The sequence below is a fragment of the Borostomias antarcticus genome (genome assembly GCF_949987555.1).
Source record: "Borostomias antarcticus genome assembly, chromosome: 8".
Classification (NCBI taxonomy): Eukaryota; Metazoa; Chordata; class Actinopteri; order Stomiiformes; family Stomiidae; genus Borostomias; species Borostomias antarcticus.
In genome coordinates, this window is record NC_140241.1 from 1,430,984 (window position 1) to 1,435,545 (window position 4,562).

Here is a 4,562-nt window from a genome sequence, read left to right on the forward strand (position 1 = left end):
CAGCTGTCCTGTCACTCACTCCCCACCCTACAACAGAGGGTCTCAGCCTCAGCAGAACGGGGGCATATTTCACTGTGACACCACAAGAATAAGGAGAGGGAGAAATGGCTCTAGTTTGCAGATTGCCTCATTAATAATACTGGATTGGACCGGTCTCATCTCTAAGTTACTGTAAATCTCCAGCTCAAACTGGACGAGAGAGAGAGAGAGAGAGAGGGAGAGAGAGAGAGAGAGAGAGAGAGAGAGGGAGAGAGGAAGAGAGGGAGAGAGAGAGAGAGAGGGATAGGGAGAGAGAGAGAGAGAGGGAGAGAGAGAGAGAGAGAGAGAGGGAGGGAGAGAGAGAGAGAGAGAGAGAGAGAGAGAGAGAGAGAGAGAGAGAGAGAGAGAGAGAGGGAGAGAGGAGAGGGAGAGAGAGGGATAGGGAGAGAGGGAGAGAGAGAGAGAGGGAGGGAGAGAGAGAGAGGAGAGAGGGATAGGGAGAGAGAGAGAGAGAGAGAGAGAGAGGGAGGGAGGGAGAGAGAGAGAGAGAGAGAGAGAGAGAGAGAGTGTGGGAGGGGCGGGGCAAACCTACACCCTCTCTCTCTCTCCCTCCCTCTCTCCCTCCCTCTCTCTCCCTCCCTCTCTCTCTCCCCCACATCATGTGAGAAGTGGTCTGACTCACCAGTCCTAGTAGAATGGCCTACTTAGGGTTGCATAGTTCTACTCTCAAATAGATTAAGCTTTTTTTTTTTGTATTAGAAATGTTTGCCAGCATGTGTGCTTATGACAAAACAAAATGTTTTTATTCATGCCTCTTTATGACAAAGTAAGTTACAGTTGATATAAATAGCCCCAAAATTCCCAGTTTATTCTTGTTAATTCCTGTTAATTCCCATAAATTCCCGTTAATTCCCATGGAAAGTTTCCAACTTAGAATATTCCTGGAATTTTGCAACCCTAGTCCTACTTCATCTGGTTGCAATTTGCAGTATGCAAGCCAGCATGCTTTCCTGGCTATTCTGACACCAAATTCCTCTGTACAGTTGGTCCATTGAGCCACAGAGATGAGATGGCCCAGATGACATCACAGTGACAGGACGGTGACAGGACAGTGGTGACATGGTAGCATAACATGAGTGTTCTGTCTCTCTCTCGCTCTTTCACTGCTGCCACGCCTCCACAACTGATGTTCCTCACGCAGCCCAACTGGAAGGAAGCCACATGTTTCGGTGAGTCATCCTTACTCCACCATTACTTATATATTAACCTTCATCCGTTATCTTAGTCATTAGACTTCATACGATACCGTCTCATACAATTCTTTTTGGAACTCACTATTGGCTGACCTGATCCTTGGTTTGTTTAAATAACTGTTAGGTTTGTGTAGGCAGGAGTGGACCAGATGTGTGTAGGCAGGAGTGGACCAGGTGTGTGTAGGCAGGAGAGGACCAGGTGTGTGTAGGAGTGGACCAGGTGTGTGTAGGCAGGAGTGGACCAGGTGTGTGTAGGCAGGAGTGGACCAGGTGTGTGTAGGAGTGGACCAGGTGTGTGTAGGCAGGAGTGGACCAGGTGTGTGTAGGCAGGAGTGGACCAGGTGTGTGTAGGAGGGGACCAGGTGTGTGTAGGCAGGAGTGGACCAGATGTGTGTAGGCAGGAGTGGACCAGGTGTGTGTAGGCAGGAGTGGACCAGGTGTGCGTAGGCAGGAGTGGACCAGGTGTGCGTAGGAGTGGACCAGGTGTGTGTAGGCAGGAGTGGACCAGGTGTGTGTAGGAGTGGACCAGGTGTGTGTAGGCAGGAGTGGAACCGGTGTGTGTAGGAGTGGACCAGGTGTGTGTAGGAGTGGACCAGGTGTGTGTAGGAGTGGACCAGGTGTGTGTAGGCAGGAGTGGACCAGGTGTGTGTAGGAGTGGACCAGGTGTGTGTAGGCAGGAGTGGAACCGGTGTGTGTAGGAGTGGACCAGGTGTGTGTAGGAGTGGACCAGGTGTGTGTAGGCAGGAGTGGACCAGGTGTGTGTAGGAGTGGACCAGGTGTGTGTAGGCAGGAGTGGAACCGGTGTGTGTAGGAGTGGACCAGGTGTGTGTAGGCAGGAGTGGACCAGGTGTGTGTAGGAGTGGACCAGGTGTGTGTAGGAGTGGACCAGGTGTGTGTAGGCAGGAGTGGACCAGGTGTGTGTAGGAGTGGACCAGGTGTGTGTAGGCAGGAGTGGACCAGGTGTGTGTAGGAGTGGACCTGGTGTGTGTAGGAGTGGACCTGGTGTGTGTAGGAGTGGACCAGGTGTGTGTAGGCAGGAGTGGACCAGGTGTGTGTAGGAGTGGACCTGGTGTGTGTAGGAGTGGACCTGGTGTGTGTAGGAGTGGACCAGGTGTGTGTAGGAGTGGACCAGGTGTGTGTAGGCAGGAGTGGACCAGGTGTGTGTAGGCAGGAGTGGACCAGGTGTGTGTAGGAGTGGACCAGGTGTGTGTAGGAGTGGACCAGGTGTGTGTAGGCAGGAGTGGACCAGGTGTGTGTAGGAGTGGACCTGGTGTGTGTAGGAGTGGACCTGGTGTGTGTAGGAGTGGACCAGGTGTGTGTAGGAGTGGACCAGGTGTGTGTAGGCAGGAGTGGACCAGGTGTGTGTAGGAGTGGACCAGGTGTGTGTAGGCAGGAGTGGACCAGGTGTGTGTAGGAGTGGACCAGGTGTGTGTAGGAGTGGACCAGGTGTGTGTAGGCAGGTGGGACCAGGTGTGTGTAGGAGTGGACCAGGTGTGTGTAGGAGTGGACCAGGTGTGTGTAGGAGTGGACCAGGTGTGTGTAGGCAGGAGTGGAACCGGTGTGTGTAGGAGTGGACCAGGTGTGTGTAGGCAGGAGTGGACCAGGTGTGTGTAGGCAGGAGTGGACCAGGTGTGTGTAGGAGTGGACCAGGTGTGTGTAGGCAGGAGTGGACCAGGTGTGTGTAGGAGTGGACCAGGTGTGTGTAGGAGTGGACCAGGTGTGTGTAGGAGTGGACCAGGTGTGTAGGCAGGAGTGGACCAGGTGTGTGTAGGCAGGAGTGGACCAGGTGTGTGTAGGAGTGGACCAGGTGTGTGTAGGAGTGGACCAGGTGTGTGTAGGCAGGAGTGGACCAGGTGTGTGTAGGAGTGGACCTGGTGTGTGTAGGAGTGGACCTGGTGTGTGTAGGAGTGGACCAGGTGTGTGTAGGAGTGGACCAGGTGTGTGTAGGCAGGAGTGGACCAGGTGTGTGTAGGAGTGGACCAGGTGTGTGTAGGCAGGAGTGGACCAGGTGTGTGTAGGCAGGAGTGGACCAGGTGTGTGTAGGAGTGGACCAGGTGTGTGTAGGAGTGGACCAGGTGTGTGTAGGCAGGTGGGACCAGGTGTGTGTAGGAGTGGACCAGGTGTGTGTAGGAGTGGACCAGGTGTGTGTAGGAGTGGACCAGGTGTGTGTAGGAGTGGACCAGGTGTGTGTAGGCAGGATTGGACCAGGTGTGTGTAGGAGTGAGGCAGGCAGAGTCGGTCCAGGGGGATGAATGATGACTCATAAGGAGCAGGAACACAGGGAATCAAAACCAACAAACAATGAATGAACACAGACAAAGGAAACGAGCCAGGGGCCTCATTTATCAAAGAGCGTGTAAATTCCGGTGTAAAAGAGGGCGTACGACGAAAACGCGGAAAATGCGAAATCGAGCGTACGACGAGAATATATACACGCTTTTCGGATCTATCAAAAAGGTTGTACGCCCTTTTCTGCACGAGAAATCCGAGACTGGCGGGGAAGAGAGCGTACGCGCACGCGCCCCGTGTTCCGCCCTCGCCACGCCCTAATCCAACCATATATGGTCAAAACCATGAGTGGCCAAACGTGGTTTCCCGGAAGGAACCGGCTTAAAAAGGTAGCGTGGAGCACCCAGGCGGGACAATGAAACATGGAACGAAGAGCTAAGAAGAGGAACTTCTCGGAGACGGAGGTGCATGTGCTTGTTGGTGAGGTCCACGCGAGGAAGACAATCCTCTTCGGAAGGTATTAATAGCCTACCTTTGTCTGTTTGCTCCTACAGCTTAGTAGCCTACTTTAGCTACGTTTTGTGCATCTAGGATTTGGCATACACGGACATACTGTAACATGTGGCTGTGAGGAAAGCAAACATTCTGTGGTAGGCTATGATTAAATTAGGACCAAAAACAGGGAACAATAACGCAGATGACCACTTCATAATGTTAGAACACATTAAACATTTTCCCCTCTGGGAAATTAAGACTCATCTAAATCACCCGGTAAATCACAGCATTTATTTGACTGCCAACAGAAAAACATATCAAATGAATATGGCTGCACAATGAAATGTTTAATGCATAATCAAGTTCACAGAAAAACTCAAAGAAAATGATTGAAATTGTTTCTCCAGACTCTGACGTGGGGTCGGACTCAGAGGAGGGGGAGTCTGCAGTGGTCCTTGACCTGACGGTCGTGCCCCCGCGAGTTGTAGCCTCCACCTCCAGCGCCACGACCTCCACCTTCTTATCAGCTTTGAATATATATCTTGGCAAACATAACACGGGATGATGTACAAGGAGGGGACAGATACCTAGTGAAAGTACTATTGG